Genomic DNA, 22873 nt, shown 5'->3' with positions numbered 1-22873 from the left:
TGTGTTAGACAATAAGTCCTCTGGTACGATTCCACCGAGTATTTTTTTATGTATGCAGTTTTTCTTGTCTTTAAAATCGATGCCATGATTCATAAGAACAAATCTTTGCACGTCTTATAGTTTCAGACTTGCCCATACTGACAGATCTATGTGCCATCCTGTATATGGCTCAACTTTTTCAATTCCGTCGTTACATACAAAGTACCGAAATAATTCAAATACTTTCCGTCATTTATTGGTACCAATTTGAACCGCAGAAGTCGTAAACAACGAGTGTCATAAATGCCATTACGAAATTTGCGGTTATTATGAACTTCGGACTGACGCTGGGACAAATACTCTAGCAATAATGTTTATATTACATTGGAAATATTCTATCGTGAAATTTAATTCAAAGCTACCTTTCACCTTTTAACCGCCAATACGTTTTCATTTGAAATTTACCACGAGCTTTGCGATGAAGGAAAACATCGTGAGGAAACCTGCACAAACCTGCGAAGCAATTCAATGGTGTGTGTGAAGTTCCCAATCCGCACTGGGCCCGCGTGGGAACTATGGCCCAAGCCCTCTCATTCTGAGGGGAGGCCTGTGCCCTGCAGTGGGACGTATATAGGCTGGGATGATGGATGATGACGTTTTCATTCGTACGTGCTCGTATCGCCACCTACACCGAAACTATATGACATTTTGTCTTATATATCAGACTACGGCGGTCAAAAGCTTTTGTCATAAAAAGGTTACTTAATAACTGTCAATTAAGTCTGTCGCAAAAGCGAACTGTGCTTTTGGGGGCACTAAGTAATTTATTACTAAACTAAAATCTATGAAATCTGGTAGATGAAGTGGCCTATTATTTACCTACCTGGTCAATATAATTGATTCAAGTGTTTTTTTTATATAATAAGAGTGAAGCCAGACGAGCGTAAATTTTTGAGTCGTGCGTTCGCATAATATATCGGTCGCGTATTATCTGCGGCATTCGGTTTTAAACAAAGGTTCAGTTTGTGCCATATACAGCGACTCAAAATGAATTGTACACATTGTACGAAACCGAAACTACGCGACAGAACAACAACAAACGGAAAAACTCAAAACATAAAAAATTGCGCTCGTCTGATTTACCCTAAAGTGTCAATAACCTTTTTCTCAGAGCCCTTCTGACTTGTTTTTCCATTACAGTTTTTATTAGGGTTCCGTACCCAAAGGGTAAAAACGGGACCCTATTACTAAGACTTCGCTGTTCGTCCGTCCGTCCGTCTGTCACCAGGCTGTATCTCATGAACCGTGATAGTTAGACAGTTGAAATTTTCACAGAATAGGTATAATTGTGGCCGCTATAACAACTAATACTAAAAACAGATTAAAATAAATATTTAAGGGGGCATACAACAAACGTGATTTTTTGCCGTTTTTTACTTGATATTAATAACGGCAACAGGTAGACGCTTGAAATGTTCACAGAATATTTAGTTGTATAATCACTTTAAGAAAATAAAATGAAAATAATAGTACATTGTGTCTTAAAGGCGGTAAATAAGGAATTACGAACGAGTCTATTAGAAGCCCGAAGTCGAAGACTGAGGGCTTTAATGAGTCGATGTTCGTAATTCTAGTACCGCCCGTGCGACATACAATGTTTTTCATCACATTTGCAAGTAAAATTTTATATTTGTAAAAGAAAAAATATAATTCTTCCAAATATTGGCGATACCTTAGGCTGTGCTCTTGGCAGCGTCGCCCTCTACCTCCCTCGGCATGCGCCGCAACGTGCGTGTGCATGTGGTGGTCCATGTAGTCCTGCAGCAGCGCGCGCAGCGCCATCAGTACGGGCACTGACTCATTTACCGACCTTGGGCTTCATGACAAGAAAATGTGTACGCGCAATGACTCATTTACCGACCACGGGTTTCATGACAAGCACATTAAGGTCGAGGGTTTTATTTGGGGGGTTGCAACCAAGGTAGCCTGCATGTTATGACACTGTTTACGAGCAAGTGTGATGAAAATAAATATTAAAGGCGGCTCCCATACAAGAAATTTGATTTTTTGCCCTTTGTTTGCTAATGTCTAATATTGTAAGTATAGATAATGGTACGGAACCCTTCGTGCGCGAGTCCGACTCGCACTTGACAGGTTTTTTAAACATTCTTAAGGCAGTCGGATTTTTTGCTTTACTTAATTTAGTTTTATAAGCTATGATTTAATATTCGCAAAACGGGTTGCCTAATGCCTACCAAAAATATTCACTCCACGCCACTGGACAGGAGTACGTACAAGGGAATACGTGTGAGGAAAAGCGATAATCAATCCATGTTTATTGTCCATACTTTACCGTAGTGGGTGATAAGAATATTTAATCGTATTTTTTCCTAAACAAAGCCCTATTTAGGTGATTGTTTCTGGGACCAGTTAATGATCTCTTTGCTTTAATTACGGTTACTATCAACGTTATTAATGTGTTAACTGTTTTGTATCATGTCGTTTACGTTGCTACTCCGTGATCACATGTACTTCATAAATAAAAACTTAAATGTTTTTAAAATATTGGTTACCTAATTTATACCTAGGTGTTTTAAGCCGTAAAAGTTAGACACTTGAAACTTTCACAGATTATGTATTCGGCAAAAAAAACTTTTAATCAAAATGATTTTTTTATAACAAGAACGTATTACAAGCATTATATTTATTTTCAGTGTAATGTAACTATGTTTGCTCTGGTGGAATCTTTCAACTATAATTTGAAGAGGATATCTTCAACCGATTGAGCTGAAATTTTTCACGCATGTATAAATCCGATGACAATCTAATATTATTAGCTAGCGGGTGACCATAGGAACTCTGTGATAAGCGACACGACCGCATCGAGTTCGGACTCGTTTGATTTGTCTTGACGAGTACTTTAATAAACAGGGGCATAAAGTACAGTCAGCAAAAAAAACTTATATTAGAAGAATTCTGAGTAAAACTTTTACTGAACTGTTTACGGAACCCTTCATGTACGAGTCCGACTCGCACTTGACCATTTTTTTCCTGATTGGTTGAAACTACTCGTAGTTAATACCTGGCCAGTCTGTTAAATGATTCATTAAAGCTATTTCAATATTCGATTAATCACAGATCACAGACATTGAAGACGATATTTTATCCAGCACTTCTCAGGAAACTGTTAAAACCGCTATAATAATTTACTTAAGAAAGACGTAACTTATCGACCTAATCAAACAAACTATAAGTACCGAAAGCGAATTTAACTATTTTTAAGGTAAGAACCTAAATTATATTATTCCAACCCATCCCTACCCAATCTAATTTTAAAATGACGTTGGGTCAATTAAGAGTTCAAATAAAACAGTTGTTAAACCAAATGAGCCTGAACATAAAAGTTAATGTCACAGTAAAACCTCCAGGTAATCGATGGCCACGCAGTAACACTGGTCTTTATCGTTGAGTAGCTTCTTGAGAACGATAGAAGTCAAAGGGCACTAGTCAAGGGTAAAAGTTAATTTTAGAGCCTAATTGGCTGATTAATTGCGGAATTGACGAAACATTCCGTTTGTAGACTAGATTGTAAAGTCTTAGTCCAAAATTTTGCTCTTGGGCTCTCTCCTTTATTGACAAGATTTTATTTAACCCGCAACATTCGTGTCCATGTATCTATGTTTTTTTTTATTTATGTTGTTGTTTCTGTTTATTCGGACAAAACACGCTGACGTATCATCGCTGATATCTGTCACAATATTTATCAACGACTCTCTAGTCGTTCGTCGTCTCTAGGCCTCTGCTTTATTGTCTAACACACTTAAAATCAAGATCGTTTTCACCACTTCTTTCCGTCACATGGTGTAGGATGAGGGTAGAGGGATGGTGAATACGAGCGCGAACATCAGAAGGTTAGGCAATACCCACTTGCTTTACTACGGGTACTATAGTACCCAACCTATTGAGCTAAACCATCGCTTCACCCGTGACAGAGGCCAAAATACCCTTGATTCACCACGCCTTTTGGCAGCCGAAATGTGGGTAGCTTTTTCAAGAAATTTAATTGCCGTTTTATTCTTAAGAATAAGTAAATAAGATATACATTTTGTGAGCTCCGACTACTCATTCTGTCGTGGACACTATAGTACCCAAGGTAAAGCGACGTCCAAATAGTGTTGGGTACTACAGTACCCAGGGTGAAGCGACGAACCTCGGCGTGAACCGGCGGGTAAAGCGAGTGGATAAGTCCACACAGACCCTAACCCCCTGTTTCACCATCCATTGAGTACATACCTACGGGTATTACCTATTTCTTAGCGTAATTCTTATCTGCCCAAAGAACTAAGAAACTGGCTGGAAATAAAAATGGTTTCCCTTTGCCTCACTGACAGCTGCTACCCCATTTACATACTATCGGCTGTACGCACTCAAGCGATACCTTATCTGAGATTACCGGCAAGATTCATTAATGTAGTGTTGCGTCATTATTTTAACCTAACTGATTGTCGGACTAGACGTGGGTAAAAACAATTCAGTGTACCACTCCAGTTGTTATCGCGGAGGTAAAAATTGGACGTAGCAAATAAAGAGGTTAATGCTGTGGAGGCACAAAGCAATTGTGATGGGCGAGATATATACTACTTCTACCATTGCCATTGTCAGAGAGACTGACTTGAAATGAATATATTACGTTGATTTATGTGGAATTTGGGGGTGAGTTATATGTCCCATAGACGTTGACAACGGTGTTGTAGTGGAATTACATTTTGACCTTTTTCGCCACTAACATCCGTTGTGTAAGTATCCAGTAAAACCTAAAAATAAAGATTAAAGAATGCCTTTAGTTTCAATGAAATAATAGTTCGGATCTGCAGCGCTGCAAGACTAGTTTGTGATCACTGTTTTAATAAAAAATAGTACCTGTAGATAAAGTTCTAGATGAGAATTTCATTCCTTATTCTTAACCGACTTCAAAGAAGGAGGATGTTCTATGTTCCAATGATTGTATTTTTTTTCACCGATTCCTCAGTCAATTGTGGACTGATTTTCAAAATTCTTTTTTTATTCGAATTATTTTTTATTATTCAGTTATTAGTGATTCGTAGCCAAAGTCCATCTTACAACGATTCCATTAAGCCCAAACACGACTTAGTAACGTTGTTTAATAACAGAGTTCCATTGCCTACCTTCTGGCTTCAGCATCAGATCAGTTCGAAAAATCATTAACTTAAAGCTTCTTCTTAGTCGCTATATATATTAATCATGATCGTTTATAGACGAGCGAGCATAACTCAGCTTTGATTAGTCATCTACGGTCTTCTTCATCAGGTCCCGGTTACCAAATGATACTTTTTGAATGTAAATGTTTACCTCAATGCTAAAAATGCCAAAATCGCCATAGGTGTGCCTATAAAATTTGAGTTTTGCCCTCGATTTCCCTAGATCTCATCATCAGATCTTGACTTGGTGACAATGGGACCATCTCAGAAGAATATTCTTTCGAGAAAAAAAATAATTTTGTAAATCGGTCCACAATTGACCGAGTAATCGGTGAACATACATAAAAAAATACAAACATTGGAACATAGAACCTCCTCCTTTTTTGAAGTCGGTTAAAAATATAGATGGCCGTCAAAAACGATACCACTCTCTCAGCACCCTAATATTTATTGTTTTGAATTGAATTAAAATCTTCGAGCATGGCGATTCAAATTATTCTGGCTCATAAATTAATAAAAGTCATGGTGACAGTAATCCGCTTAAGTTATGCCCAGTTTACACAATGCGAGCAGATAGAGTGTTACGAGTACACTGCGGTGCTTGGTCGATGACTTGTTGCTGCTTAATACCGTTAACTCAGCGGCCCCGCAATGTATTGCTTCCTAACAATTTTACTCGCATCGTGTAAACAGCGCCTTACGCTGTGCATAAATAAACGAAGATACAGCAGAAAATTTAATAATCGGTTCTATTATAACGTTAAATTGAAACTCGAACGCTCAAAATGTAAGGCAAATAATTACTGGAACACAACTAAGACTTTTAATTATGTGTTTGTTCAATGATTGGAAACCAGCGAAATACTCGTAGTGTCCCAAAAAAACTTGTAATTTATATGAAAATGTGCGATGATGGCAGTGATTCATTAAAATAATTAATCTGATAAGATAAATATGTACATACTACCAATACTAGGTAATAATATACTGTGGACAAATTGACACCTTGTGCCATGGTACCGGCATACGTTTGAAGATAAATTAAGCATTCAAAACTCGAGATCGGTAAACGTAATTTTCATACATAATATCTGGCCCGACCGGGAATCGAACCCAGTTAGTTAGTTTTTCCAACCACAGGCTATCCGGGTCCGGTTATAGACAGTCTGATGTGTATTCGTTTCGAACACCGAAACAAACGCGCGCGACGTCATTCGGCAATTATAACGCTTAGTAATAATAGTAATAAATTAGCTTCCAAGTAAGTCGGTTGTTTCATTCGCTCCGTAGCTGCATACTTCTCATAGTCACATGAGGACTCAGCAGATATTCGAAAACAACAAAAATGGTCTAATTTTCAACCGACTTCATAAAAAGGAGGTCCTCAATTAGTCTGTTTGGAGTTCTCAATTTTTCTGGAGGTTCACAATTTTCAATAATCTGAGGATTTACTTACTGCCATTTAAAGCAAATGCACAACTCTAAATTATACGTCAGAACAGAAAAATGACAATTTGATATACATCATCAAGTAAAATTGACCATACTGAATATCGTCGAAAATGGAATCTTTTCCCATGGTAAAATTGTCAAATTTGATGTATGCCGAAAAAAAACGACCACTTGTATTTACGTACACTCAGAAATATGACGAATTGTAAATATGTTACACCCGAAATAATTTGTTTTGGGCCTACATATTATCATAGATATTATTCAGTTAAATTATGCCTTGATTTAGACAACATTCACTAAGTGAATTGGTTGCTTATTTAATTTTGTTCCCAATTTATAATGGACAATATTCCATTTGAGTTTAATTAAGTAGCAAAAGAATAAATTTGGTTGTAAATATTTTTCAGCACAATTACATTTTGACAAAATTTTACTTTGGATAGTATCATTTTGGTCCAAATTTAACAATAGTCAATTCAAGAGGACGATTTCCCATTTGTACCAAATGACAGTAAATAAGTTTTTTCTACACTGGGAAAAGGGTCCGCAATTTTGGTTTTTGATGTAGGTAATATTTTTTTTTTAAAATCAGTAACATATATCTATGAATCCACAAAAATATAGCACACCGCGTTTTTCAAACGTGCCGTCCACGCGTGTTTTACAAATGCGCGTTGATAGTGCGTTTTTCTTTCCATGGGTAGAGCAGCCACACAACCCTTTTATGTACGAGTATTGCGTTTAAATCGGTACAAACGCGCGTCGACGATGCTTTTAAAAAACGCAGTGTAAAGGCCCTGTAATATAAAAAATACTCCCATTATTTTACTGTCAAGTTATTCTTTTATGATTTTTCAATTGAAGCATGTTTATATTGTTTATTTTCTTGTATAATAGTTACTGAAACAAACAAACAGATATGTATCAACGAGCACCACAATGATTCAACCAATTCGCACGGCATTAGTCACAGTTCGCTTTATTACGGACAAAAGGAAAACTTAGCTATCTAACCGGTAGCAAAACAATAAAAGCTTTGCGGCATAAATAAATAACCTTCGTATATACACGGACTAATAATATACTTACAAGATAGTAATAGTGCAGACAGTATTAACAAGCAGCCCGGAAGATTACAAAGGCACATTTCACATCCACTCGTACGTTGTAAATAGTAAATGAAGCGGATATCTTTGTCTTAGAAAAGGAGTTAAAAAGACTACCCTTGCGTTACAAACTGTCAAAAACGTGCCTCTATAGTCTGGCATAAGTTTTGACGCACTAAAACGTATCGAACGTTATTTTCGTTTACGATTAACATTATGGCAAACAGGCAGCGCTTCTAGCAGCGCAATTCAACATAGTCATCATTCTCATAGCTTACAGTTATTCGATATTTTTTGCAGCCGCGTTCGTGACGTTCTTGCGAATAAAAAACTTACAGTAATGGCTCAGGTGGAAGAAATTCTTTAGAGTAAGGCATTGTGCTGAACTGGGTGATTCCTTGATGTTGCCGTTCATCATTGTTGCAAAAATAAAATCGGGCTCAGTTGCCCCGAGCACTATTTCTTATGTAGTTCGAGGTAGGTCTCCTTTAATGTCAAAAATTGCTTTGAAACATCGAAAAATCACTCATCAGGTAAGGCAATAATATAGTTATTATAATAAAATGTACCTATTCGTATTTAAATGCTAACGGAGTTGAGTTAAGTAGGTTTAATTTAAATAATTCTCTATGGCAAAATTGACAAAAGGAGGTATGAAACTACACGGTCTATTGAGAGATATTGATACTTGCTGTGCAATATATTGACTGAAATAAGTAACAAACTTAACAGAAAATACGAAAACAAACATTTTGTACTTAAACTCAACTCTTTCACAATTGGAACGACAAAGTAATGTTCTTAACCTGCACAAAAATTCAAAATGTGTATGCTGCCTATTTTAGCTGATATGTAATTTGGAAATCTCGATATAATTTATGAGTTGATATTTCGGCGTAGGTACTTTTCAAAGTATAATGTATTTCCTTGATAAACTTCACAGGAACCATTAATCATCCCTCTAGTCGTCGGCCGTCGGCCGACGGAAAGCGCGCCCAAAGCTTTCTAAACAAACGTTCTACATGAAAATCAGCCCGCCCTTGTTGCACTTGTTTTTAAAAACATTGTTAGGTTCTTTCTAATGTAAATTTGTGATGCAAAAGTGCTGTTGGCGGCGTTTTTTGGAAAATTCAAGGGAAGTTTTATCTTCACCATGAGGATACTCGAGATTGAGCGATCTTTTGTTTTCGGATGTAACGGTTTTGTTAAGGCAGTTAAAATTAAAAGACGCATTATTATGAAAAAGCTTGGGAGGTTATTCGTGGAAACATTTTTTATTAATTGGTAATCTTTGCCGTGAACACTCGATAAAATCGACTTTAACGGAGATTACCAAGATTTTTTATTAAAAAAAGTCTTGTACTAAATCTCTTTATGAAAGTGGGTATTAATCGGCTTCGACATACTTTGATAATTTAAATTTGTTAAGGAGTATTCATAATTTCATTGGATAATGATCTAGAATAACGATGTGATTTTATTTACCTTTGTTCATACACACACACACACACACAAACATCACGCCTGTATTCCCGAAATGGGCAGAGCATACGAAACGTTACCGCTTCGGAGCCACTTTCAGAAATTTTAGGTTTTTTTATTTTATTTATATGTTTGTTTATATATTGGTAACACAAGTAATAAATAAGTCAATAACATTTTATAAACACCAATGTAACATAAATAATATTTGTAGATCCCCGAATATTTCAATATGAACTACTCGTACATAAAAACATAAACAATACACTATTGGAAAAGGAATAACATTTTGGAAGATTAAATAGCGGGAAAAGGCCTTGTAAAATTTTGACCAAAAAGGAAAAATTACGACCAGTAACATCAACTTACAGTAATTCCAGAAGTATAAATACATACCTATACTATTGTCAGCTGCGCCCGCAATATATCAATTTATAATTTTACACTATTTAAACCTAATTATTACTTTTCTGGCAGTGGTAGCTAAAACAAATTCAACAAGTTTTGAATACCGCGCGCGTCGAGTTTACTTTGTCTCCCAATTAAATCACTCGGAAAATTCATAATAAAAACAAAAGAGCATCATGGGGTGTTTAAAACTGAATTAATGATTTATTTGAGAGATGGGACTCGGTGCAACTTCGGGTGTGGTGCGGGGTTGTGCCGGCAACCGTTCTTGTTGAGGCTGCGACCCACACTGCCGCGCCCGGCCCTCGCTCGCTCGCGCCAAAAATAATCACGGGACAGGTTTTTCAATGGCCGTACCCTATTGGAAAATGGCATTCGCTGAGTTCCCATTGTCAGGCTACTGAGCCGTTATTGTTTACGGGAATTTACTTTGTGAAAATAAGTACTCCGTAATTTGGGATGTACTTAGGTATCGGATAAAAGTAAAAAATCATGGACAAGTGCGAAAAAATTGGCTTCGTGAGGGCTCTTTACAACCACACACCATTGCAGCCTGTTATTTTGTAAAAAAAAAACTTTTGAGGATCTCAAGCATAGGTCTTTTACATGTAGCTCTAAATTTTTAGTTAGAATCTAAAAGTTTGAAGTTATTAAGTATGTCCCCTTAACGCTTTTATCTTTTTATCGTTTTACTATTTTATTACTCTTGCACCTGCCTCAAAAGCTAGTGTCCCGCATGTTCCGACCCGTGATTTTTCCATGCGTGAGCGGGAACTGCCTTCATTTAGCTGCCCGCAAACCGCGGGCTCTGTTTAACCAGTATGTTTACAGCCATAGTCACTCCGTGCAAACAGTTTAACGGCTTCAGCTAGTCGGCCAAAGTATAATGAACCAAATAAAGCTAAGTGTTGAACAGTGGCATGGAGTGAACATTTTCATTGCACTCGGAGAGTGAGAGAAGTGTGAGTTAGGTACGTGTACGACTTCAGACGCAACACCTCACATTTAGTTGTTATAACTGACATCATCTAAAAAATTGGCAACCCGGTGAAAATCGAGCTGTTCCGGTACTGGTGTTGAATCGTGATAACGTTTTAAGGCACCGTGTTGCTTTCGTAAGTTACCAACGTCACTTTAATAAAATAATATCTTCTTTTTTAATTTAAGACCTACGCTCTTATCGGTGGACTAACCACCACTCAGCGCGGTCTTCGGCCAGTTGCTTGACTTCCAGATACGACACTACACCTGCTTTCTTCTTCATTTGGTTAAATTTGTTTATAATCATTGTAGAATTTTTGGTAGGTATTCCATTTATTTCTATGCACAACATAAGTTTTAGTGTGGATATTAGGTATTTATAATTTGGAAGTATATTTTATGTTCAATTATGAGTACCTATCTAACTAAAAAACAGAGAAGTGAAAAATGCTTTGACCTCCTTGTACTGCGTTTTGCGTTTTATTGAAAAGAACAAAGAAGTGTTAACAACAGTCTATATTTTGATGTTTTTGTAGGACAAGCTGCTAGATATGTAATCATAGAAATAGTCATGGGAAAAGGAAAAATAAAGAAGAAAACTGTGAGATGTTGTAGATTTAGCTAACAACTTCAACGCCGCGGGAAACTGTAGCTCTTAGAGCTCCGAGAACGTAATTAGTTCTATATTATACTCGCTGTCTGCCCAACCTGTTGATATAACTGTTTACAGCGTGGGAGAAGTGTAGATTGCGTTGGCAAAATAAGAGTTAGCTAATGGGTTTTGTGAGCGAAGTTAATTTAGAAACAGAAAGTCAAAGTTTCGGTGTTAATAATATAATACTAGTAATTAACAGTAGTTTTAGACACTTGCTCGATAGTACCTACGTCGATTCATGAATCCAACTTGTGTACTTGCAACAACCAAGAAAATAGGCACACAAATACACAGCAAAATTCACAAACATAACACATTTAACACACTGATAACTTGATAGTTGGCATATGCGTTTCAATTTTGGGTTGCAAATATGGTAATTTAGTTATAATAAAAATGCATACTATAATAAGTAATAGATCCATGCCAATTAATGTATATTAAGTTAAGTTTTTCGGAATCTTTTTTGTATTTTTTATTTCAATTCCAAATTTTTACTTTTACGGTCATCCCGTAAAACCTAAATTGAAAATACAAACTGAACTATATATGCACAGAAAAACCAGAAAAAGCCGTAGCAAGGGAGATGAAACAAAATTTACCTGCTCATTAATAATAGACCCCTTGCTTGCTTGGATCTAATTTCAGCAATGGTAGTTAATAAAACATGCCTTGACAGTAAATAAATAAAACCAAGGTAGTTTTGAAGGGCGGTTAAAAAATTATTAATAATTTGTGGGTAGTTTTGTTTTATTTCATAAAACATATGTGGGTACTTGGGGAGTTACAGTGACCAATTAAAACGGTGGTTGTGGTTCGTTAGTCTAACAACTGGTAGCATGGTGTACGGTTGTGTCACTCTGAAGATGAGCTCTGGTTGAGTTCGAAACGCGTCAGTGTAGTGTGGTGGTGGTGATAGATGGGTTTGTATGATTTGTGTGTGTTCTTACAGTGTGGAGGTGGAGGAACTGCATGAACACGCATATTTTGCATAAGCTTAGCTATATATCGTAAGGTCGCGGCAAAGTAACGCCTGATTCAATAAATATTAAGTCATATTTTTTTACTAAAACATAATAAAGCGTGTTTATGTTTATTAGGGCCTTCACTAACTACCCTTAAAGTTTGTGGTTGTATCAAAAATACACGCTGTATTAAAGCTGTATTCTGTATTAAAATACGCTTCAATTTTTAACCTGCGATACAGAACCGTGAGTGATTTCTGACTTGTTGTTTTTCATACCTTAAACTCATATCTAATTGTTGACTTTTATATTATGTAGTTTGTTATTTTTGTGCATACATCTGTATGAATTAGATATAAGGGCGTCAGGTTAGACAGATTTTAATGTGCCCTTCTTTTTTTACACTTATTTGTCCAGTCTTATAACATCAAAATCAGTTCAAATATTTCTTAAATGTTTTACGAAAGCGATAAGCTTATTTTGTCTTAGAGGCTACATCACCACCCACTGATTATTTTATTTGACGGATAAAATTGTGATGCTGTCTCCGTCCATTCGAACAAAACGGTTTAACTTTGAAATGTCGACATAACTTTTAATCGAATATCATTTAAAAGTCAACGTTTCATATCTTTTTCATTTCGTCGAATATTCATTACCTGGAATTATTAGAATGAGTATTTTTAAATCACCGATTTTTAATTTCTGGAAATATTATTTATAGATTGTTTATTTGGCGGATATTCATTTCATATTTTATTATTTCATACTTTTTTTAATGTTGTAAATATTACATCTTAGAATATTATTTTAATTTTTATCATTTCACAACTTCAATTATTTTTTTGAAGTCGCAGTTGTAATGTACCTACTTTTCTAGTAGCGATTTATTTTTGTTGGGGTCGCAGCTCTAACCTAACCTACTTTCCTGGTAGCGATATATTTTTGTTGGTGTCGCAGTTGTAACCTAAGCTAACCTAACCTACTTGCCTGGTAGCGATGTATTTTTGTTGGGGTCGTAGTTCTAACCTAACCTGGACTACTTTTCTGGTAGCGGTTTTTTTTGTTCTAACCTAACCTAACCTACTATCCTGGAAGCGATGTATTTTTGTTGGGATCGCAGTTCTAACCTAACCTAACCTACTGTCCTGGTAGCGATTTAACCTAACCAAAACTATTTTTATAATAATAGAAACTATATCGATTTTATTTTTCAGAAGAATACAAGCCTTTAAATTCGCTAAAAAAATATGCAAAAGATGCAGAATTCAATCTTCAATCACTAAAACTAGTAGAATATTATTGTTATAATATGTAATCAACTATGAAATAAATAAAAGTGCTTTATTAGTTATACATCGATGAAATAAACAGCGATATTTAGATGTTCTGTCTCATGAATAGTTGATGAAATGTATTTTTAAGCAATTATTAATCCTTGTACTCTTGTTTTAATATGTAATGACTATTCGATGAAGTGAAATTATTCCAAGCGAAAATATTAGTATTGAATATTCGATATATATCGTTTTCGATGAATTTAAATTCTATAATTAGTTTGTCGAAATTTCAAGGGGCACCCGAACAAAACACACAGGGACGGCATCACATTTATCCATCAGATAATTTAATCAATGGATGATGAAACACCCCGATAATGTGATACCTAAATTAAAAATTCAACCCGTTTTGCGGTAGGTACATCCGGGATTTGAAATAAAATTAACAAAGTTCAAGATGGTTCGAGAGTCGAAAATGTAAAATAGAAGCCAATAAATGTGATTATCAGGACTTTGGAGTTCTACCAATTACCTTTTTAGGGTTCCGTGTTGAAACTTAATCATTTTTTTCATGTCTGTCCATGTGATATCTTTTAACTCGCTTGTTTATGCAAACATGCAATGTATCATGAAGTGTGAGGATGTGTACTCAAATAGAAAAAAAATATATATATATCGTGCAGTTTAGTATAACCTAAAGCCCAAGTTAAATTTTTGACTTATGAACACCAAAGATAGAGTTTGATGATCAAATAACAATAAGTACTTTATAAAAGACTCTGGGCGTTAAGAGGAACATCTCTTAAGCGGCTTTATAGGTACCTACTGAATTTCAGCATTTTTTTATCTTATTTGATTTTACCGTTCAATAAATGTACCTATATCTACGGGTTTCCAAGCACAATAAAAATGATTATTTCAATTACCATCCAATTAAAATACCTACCTAATAGGCAAAGATGGCGATAGATATGTTTATAAGCCTATTTTAAATGTTGCCATACGATTAATTAAATAAATGTGCGTCCTACAGCTACAGCTACAGTATCACAAAGAATTGCAATTACAAATCTAATCATTTCCATAAAAAACTTAGGTCAAGCTACACGTGAATCAAGGCGTATTGAAGTTGAGGCAATAAAGGCCTTTAGTTTTGCCGTGGCTAGGTGAAAAGTCGGCATATCGGCTATAGGGCGGAAATTGCGCCCCCAAGAGGGGGCGATTCTAATCTAGCCGTTGCGTGTAGGTGCCGCTTCGCGATCATTAGCACCATCCACTGATAACTTCGCCTCTACTTTCTCTTTCTTCGCTTTGTTTTAAACTGTGGACAAGTTGAAGAAAAACTTTGAAACAGATCGATGCGTTCCAAATCGACTCCCCTCCGTTTCATGACTGAATAATGAGATAATTTAGAATAATAACAATAATAACAGAATTTTTTATTCACCATCACAAACTGAAAATTACAATACAAGACAGATAACATTATTATAGTGAGGCATAATGGACACATGCGACTCAGCGAAGTCGCTGGTTTTCAGTCTCCAACCGAACTAAAATATGCAATGAATAGGTGCATGGCTACAACTTCTGTCCTATTTTTTATATAATCTATTTTCTGTCAACTATTTTCAGTGGGTGGTGATGGTGATAAATATCAAAGTGACAAAATAAGACAAATTAATGTTATGTTAACTTAGGTAAGCTTATCACACGTCAATCAAAAACAATAGTATCAGCTTGAATCGGGGTTGACATATTGTATTCAAAACAAATAATCATAGGACGTACGTACGTAGTAAGGATATAACAATTTTAACAGGAAAATACTTTAGATTGTTACTGAAAGACGTCTTGAAGTTGCAATTATACTTTCCCTGCTCGACAAACTAACTTAAAACATGTTATTTGTGTTAGTGAAGGTATAAAGCCGAATTAACCTTTTATCTGCTGGACCAAACATTTCCTGTACAGTCCTATTTACTAATATTATAGTTGTGGATGTGTGTGGTCGTTACTCATATACGCTGAAATGACGAGTCGGATTTCGATGAAATTTTGTTCAGGTCGGGAAGAACGCAGGGCTACTTTTATTCCAATAATTTAGTTAAATCTCAGTCTCTAAGCCTACCTATACCTACCTGTACCTATATAATATAACACATGTTCTTCATGCAACGTTAGTCAAACCACGATGTAACGGAGGTTGCCAAAGGAATTTAGTGAATTACCAGTTTTTTTTTAAATCACACGTCAGGTCCTGCCAGTGAGTCCGCGGGTAAAGACTTGCCTTCTATAAAATCCGGAACACAAGACAACAACGAGTAAATCAAAATATTCAGAGAGGAGGCGGTGGCACGTAGGCTGGGATCATGATATAGAATAGAATAGAATAGAAAAACTTTATTGTATAATCTGTGTATGTACAAAGATGGTGAAAATTTTTTAGTGTCTCAACAGTTACCCTTCCGGGCATACAATGTTTTATACTTCGTAAAGTCGAATTCACAATTTACTAAGTAGCATAAAATTCTTTTAAATTATAAAAAGCCTTTTCTATTAGCCATTTTTTTAGTGTTCGTTTAAAAGTGCTATCATCTATACTTTTTATATCATTGGGAAGATTATTAAATACATGAATAGCTGATATTAAAGCACTTTTTTTAAACATTGAGTTGTTGATCTTGGGAAGTTTAAGATCATATTTATATTGAGATCGAACATTAAACTTACATGATCTCTTTGGAAAGAATTCTGGCTGATTTCTAACAAATAAACATAATTCTAGGATGTATATGCATGTCAGAGTTAGGAAGTGTTTTTCCCGAAAGATGAAATGATACGTGATGATGATGATTATCTCTGCCTTGCGTGTTGTTAACCATTCGAGCTTTCTTATCTACTACCAGCAACTTCTGGAAGGGCCGGCAATTAAAATTATAACCTATTCTACAAAAAGTTGGAAGACCCCCGACTTTGACACTTCAAAGTTCAATATCTCAAAAACGGCTAAACTGATTTTGACAAAACATGTCTAAAAACCATTGCTAGAAAACCTGCTTTCAATTTAAAAAAACCGTATTCAAATCGGTGTACCCGTTTAAGAGCTAAGGTGCCACAGACAGACAGACACACACACATACACACAGACATACAGACACACATAGCGGTCAAACTTATAACACCCCTCTTTTTGCGTCGGGGGTTAAAAAACAGTGAACAAATGACACTTCATAAATTTAGCATAAATTAAGTTTGTTATTGTTTCCTTAAGAAAGACTTTCCGAGAAGTGAATTGCGTCAAAATGAGCTGTGTGTAATTTTAATGAGATAACTTCTGCAAATCGTCCAGTCTCCATTATTTTTGCACTCCGACTTATTAATGCATCCTTACTAATATTATAAATGTGAAAGTTTGTGAAGATGTTTGGATGTTTGTTACTATGTCACGTCTAAACCGCTGAACCGATTTAGATGAAATTCGGTATACTTACAGATAGTTTGAGTCCCGGGGAAGGAATAGGATACTTTTATCCCGGAAAATTGCATTGTTCCCGCGTGATGGCGATAAACGAATACTAAATACGCAGACGGAGTCGCGGGCAACAGCTAGTCCTACTAATATTATAAATGCGAAAGTTTATTGATGATATTCTTGAGTAAAACAGGGTTTAGCACAGTTAAGCTGCTTTACTGAGATACGAAGGAAAAACATGCACTATTAGGTAGCCATCTTTTTATTCGAGAGACAAAACAATACTGACATAATTAAACTCAAAAGACCATAGACTTTATTGCTACTCTAACACGCCCCTTCAATAAAGTCCATATAAAAAACGAAAAAACAGCATCCAGGTACCACCTGCAACATTACCTCAACAAAAAAAATATGCTAACCCTACTACAGTAGACATAAAAAATAAGTAAACCCGCCCCTTCAAAAATAACAAAAGAACAACACAATACATTATAGAGACAGCCCTAACTTTTCTCTAAAATATAAGAACCTTGGACTTGCCAAAGATTTGGTAAATAGATCAGCAATTTGATGTTCACTTTTTAAATACTTCAACACAATCACATTGCTGTCTATTTTCTCTTTTATAAAGTGATATTTAATATCCAAATACTTTACCCTTTTATTATTCTCAGGATTAATTCCTATATTTATTGCAGCCTGATTATCAACATTAATTATAACTGGACTAGACACCCACTGAAAATCATGCAAAACATTTCTAAGCCAACATGCCTCAGTTATACACGAGCTCAGAGCTAATAATTCTGCTTCTGTTGAAGACAAACTTACTGTACTCTGCTTTCTGGACGACCAAGATATTACACAGCCAAATAGTTTAAAAACAAAACCTGTTGTTGACTTACGATCATTAACATCCCCTCCCCAATCTGCATCAACATAACCACACATATCAGTTTGGTCATCCGCCTTATAAATAAGCTTCAAGTCTAATGTTGCATTGATGTACCTTAAAACACGTTTCAGAGCTTTATACAAAGGTTCATCAGCATAACTTTGAAATCTACTTAAATATGAAATGCTTGTGCATAAATCTGGCCTAGTACATAAAGCTGCATACATTATTGACCCAATAATTTGCCTACACCTGTTTTCTAAATTTTTATCACAATCCTTACTTTTACTTAAGCTCAACTTACACTCCATTGGAGTCGAATGTGGTTTCGAATTTGTCATATGAAACTTTTCCACAACCTTTGTCAAATAATTTGACTGACTAAGTTTAGTGACCCCATTTGTCAAATCTTGAGTTACCTCAATACCTAAGTAATTAGTCATTACACCTAGATCCTTCATACTAAATTTACTGCTTAAATAAAGCTTTAAGTCTTGGACCTCACTTTGGTTTGAACCAAATATGCAAATATCATCAACAAATACTAATAAGTAAAGTTTACCCTCTGAGGAACATTTTGTGTACAAACAAGAATCATTTTGGGACCGAATAAAACCAACATTTCCAACATTTAGGTGACTTTCTTAAACCATACAAACTTTTATTCAATTTGCCTACCTTACTATCTCTATCTTTATAGCCTAGTGGCAATTTGACATAAACTTCCTCCTTAATGTCACCATACAAGAAAGCACTTTTAACGTCCATATGATGAACTGGTAATCGTAACTTATTCGCTATAGCTTACAGAAGTCTAAAAGTTGAAATTTTAGCTACAGGAGCATATAACTCATACAACTCATAGTCATCATTCTGTTGGAACCCTCTTGCTACAAGACGCGCTTTAAATTGGTTTGGGTTTCCATCACCATCATATTTAACTCTGTAAACCCACTTGGTGTCGATGACCTTCTTGCCTTCTGGAATTTCTACCTCAGTCCAAGTATTGTTCTCAGCCAAAACCTTCAACTCGTTTTCCATGGCTTCATGCCACTTCTCACTATGTTCACAGTGTACAGCTTCCTCATATGTTGCAGGTTCATTTAAAACACACAAGAAAGCAGTGTCACAGGAATCTAACCAATGTTACAACCTTACTTGTTCTTCCTCTAGAAAATCTGGAAGAACTTGCTCTTCTGATTTTTCTTCTTCATCTTGCTTTTCAGATTCCTGCTCCACTTCATCACTCTCTAAGAAATCTAGTAAAATAACCTCTCCTTCTCCGTCAACCCTTGTTTGTTTTTTATTTATAAATACAACATCCCTTTGAGTGTCCAAACCTTTGTTCCAAAAATCTTATTAAATTTAGAAATGCCGTAACACTTTCCTGTCCATGCTTGATATGGAGTCTCACCCTCAGTGTTACTTTTACTCGTCCTGTTCAGAACATAAACAGCGGTATTGATGGCCTCTGCCCACAGCTCTTTGCTCAACTTCTCACTCGAATGCAACATCGTTCTGGCCGCTTCAACCAAAGTTCTCATTTCCCGTTCTGCGCGGCCATTTTGTTGAGGCGTGTATACTATTGATGTTTCGTGAATAACCCCTTTAGCATTAAACAGTGCCGCCATTTCTCTGTTTATGAACTCTGTTCCATTATCGGACCGAAACTTCTTTAGTTTTAAGTTTAACTGGTTTTCGGCAGTGGTGATGAACATTTTTACTTTCTCGGGTACTTCAGACTTTTGTTTTAGGAAGTAAACAGTGCGAAATCTCGTAAAATCATCTTTAATGAATAAAAAATATCTAGCTCCTCCCAAAGATGCAACTTCAAACGGACCACAGACGTCAGCATGGACCAGCTCCAAAGGCTGCGTCGCGCAACTGTCGCTTTCACTAAAAGGTTGCCGATGCGCCTTCCCCTTTATGCATGGCACGCATATTTCGTTGTCATCGCTGAATTGTATGTTATTACGTTTTAGGATTGACTTTACATGCTCCATATTTTGATGGCACAATCTCTCATGCCACTCACCCAAACTCACGGTTAGTGCGCATTGAGCATCACGCATAAAGTTCATAACATAAAAGTTCCCTTCCCTCACACCATTTTCGCACAAAACGTTATTTTTGAAAATTTGACATTTGTCCTTAGTAAGGTCCACAGTATAACCCTTACTCGTAGCACTCGACACAGAAAACAGATTTATTTTTAAGTCCGGCACATAAAGCACTTCGCAAAGTTTATTATTAATAAATTGTACTTCCCCAACTCCTAAAACCGGCAAACGACGTCCGTCACCAACAACAACAAACCGTTCGGAAGTTTGACGAAATGACGTTGACGTAAATAAGTCGCGTTCAAAAGTCATGTGTTCACTTGCGCCACTGTCAACCACGCACTTTGACGAGTTTAACAGCTGTTGTCTATTACAACCATCGAGACTAAGTGACATTGCTTGACTTACTGTCACTGCTGAAAAAGCGTTACTTTTATGATTGTTGTGTTTATTCGAACTTTCCCCACCAATGTCCTGCCGCACAACAAACTTTTCACGCTTTGGGCACTGATATTTTAAATGTCCGGTCTTATGACAAATAAAACACTTCCTAGTGTCTGTGCTACTCTTGCACTGCTGTATAAAATGTCCAGCACGACCACACTTGAAACACTTTAGATTTCCACCACTGTCTCTGTTCTGTTTTTGCACGTAAAGAGCCACATTTTCACCCTCACTACTCTTCGACTGCATCCTCTCTTCTTCCACTAAAAGTCTTGCAACTAAGTCATCATAATTTTGTTTCTCTGGATCGACTGATTCCCAAGCCGAAACAAAATGACTGTACTTGTCAGGCAACGACATCAGGACTTTTGTGATGATAAGCTTATAAGAAATATCTTCACCAGCCTGTTTCAATAAGCTTTTAACTTCCTGCAGCTTCGACAAGAAAACTGACATCTCCATACCCTCTTCGTATTTAAAACTGAAGAAACGCTGCTGAAGTAGGTGTATGCTTGTACTTGACTTCTGCTCATACACGCTCAGGAGCTTACTCCACATCTGAGCAGCGGTCTCACATGTCAAAACATGAATCATGGCACTCTCACTGAGCCTTGTAACCAACAGACTCTGGGCTTTTGCATCCCTCTTAGCCCAATCTTCCGCATTTTCAGTGGTCTTGACATCCGTGCCTTCTACTAAGCCCAGCACATTCTGTGCCCTTAGCAGCACTTTCACTTGGAACTTCCACACACCCCAGTTCCGGGGCCCCTCGAGTTTGATGACTCCTTGATCCATTTCCCCGGTATCAAATGCAGTCTACCGCCACAAAGACTTTGAATCTGCGAACGTCTGATGCAGTGCCTCTATCCCTAGCTCCGCTTTCACACCCAGACGCCGATAACCCCGCAGATCAACAGCTCCTCATTCGCCTTCACTCACAGCAGCTTCTGAAGCCTTCTGGGCCCATAACCTGATGATATTCTTGAGTAAAACAGGGTTTAGCACAGTTAAGCTGCTTTACTGAGATACGAAGGAAAAACATGCACTATTAGGTAGCCATCTTTTTATTCGAGAGACAAAACACAATACTGACATAACAAAACTCAAAAGACCATAGACTTTATTGCTACTCTAACATTTATGAGTGCGTGAGTGTGTGAGTATGTTTGTTACTCCTTCAAACTGAAACGGCTAGACGGATTTGAATGAAATTTGGTATGTAGATAGCTGGACATCTGGAATAACACATAGGCTACTTTTTAAAAGTAATATCATCTAATCATCATATCATAAAATCTCAAAATAACAACCGTTGGGCTTAGAGTCATGAAATTAGGCATGATTATTTTTAATGCAACTTCAATGAAAACCACGTAATTTTTGGGGATTCCAACGGGAATTTTGTAAAATCCCGGAATTTCAATTCAATTGCTGTTTCTAATAATTTACGCGTCCGAAGCCGCGGGTAAAAATTAGTAGGTAATATTTTTCACTAAAGCGATGCGCTATCTAGACATGGTTCCAATCTAGAAAATGACCTTCCACCGTTTTCGGGATTTATACACTTAAACTAATTAACGCTTTGTTACTGTGGAATTGTTAACAATGCGTTGATAGAGGGAGTGCTTAAATCTGGAGAATGACCGCCAACCACTGTCGAGATTTGTGCATGTGCACTCAAACTAATTAACGCTTTGCTATTATATTGTGGAAATATTAACAATGCCTTGACAAGAATTTGATAGTGCACAAACCTGGAGAATAACCGTCAATCATTCTTGAGATTACTCGTGTGTACCCAAACTAATTAACGCGTTGCTATAGTGGAAAAATAAACAATGGTTTAATTAGAGGGAGCGCACAAATCTGGAGAATGACCAAATTATTACTTCACTGTGAAAAATAAGGGCATTATCAATAATGACAAGCTATACCGGGAAAAGTGATAATTATTATCTAAACTACATTATTTATCACATTGTCCGGTAATTATGAATATTGCTACATGATCGTTGGGCAATTTGACTACAACTGATTCTGGGCTAGCTGAGGTCGATTCATTCAATCGGAAAGTTAGGTGCGACGATGAGCGCAGCGAGGAGGTGCGTGTTAGGTTCAAGTGTGACCAAAACAACCGTAGGCAAAATGGCAAAAACGGAACTCATATAGTTTCGCCATCTCTGTCTGTCTGGCTGTCTGTCCATCCGCGGCTTTGCTCGCAGACTATAAGTGCTAGAAAGCTGTATTTTTCACGAATAAACATATGTAGCAACCAAACAACCGTGCCGACAAAATGGAAAAAAATAAATAAACAAAAATACCTACCTTGCCTAGACATAAAGCGGGGATGTTTTTTTTTCTCATCCAACCCTATGGTGTGGGGTATCGTTGGATAGGTATTTATGTAAATATGTGTGTGTATGTATGTAAACTCTTTATTGTACAAAATAAAAAAAACAGGCTGAC

At 36.5% G+C, this 22873-nt stretch overlaps 1 long non-coding RNA gene across 1 annotated transcript in view; it reads right to left on the bottom strand.

Moving 5' to 3' along the window:
• Positions 1-9717, bottom strand: part of LOC141438363 (uncharacterized) — a 319118-nt gene extending 309401 nt beyond the window's left edge. Inside the window, exon 1 of the long non-coding RNA XR_012452478.1 lies at positions 9638-9717. This is a non-coding gene — a long non-coding RNA (uncharacterized lncRNA). The remainder of the gene's footprint in view (positions 1-9637) is intronic.
• Between the last annotated feature and the right edge of the window lie 13156 nt (positions 9718-22873).

Source organism: Choristoneura fumiferana, chromosome Z, assembly GCF_025370935.1.
Source record: "Choristoneura fumiferana chromosome Z, NRCan_CFum_1, whole genome shotgun sequence".
In the NCBI taxonomy this organism is placed as follows: domain Eukaryota; kingdom Metazoa; phylum Arthropoda; class Insecta; order Lepidoptera; family Tortricidae; genus Choristoneura; species Choristoneura fumiferana.
Note: the sequence above shows the minus strand (reverse complement) of the source record. Positions and strands in the feature narration are given on the sequence as shown.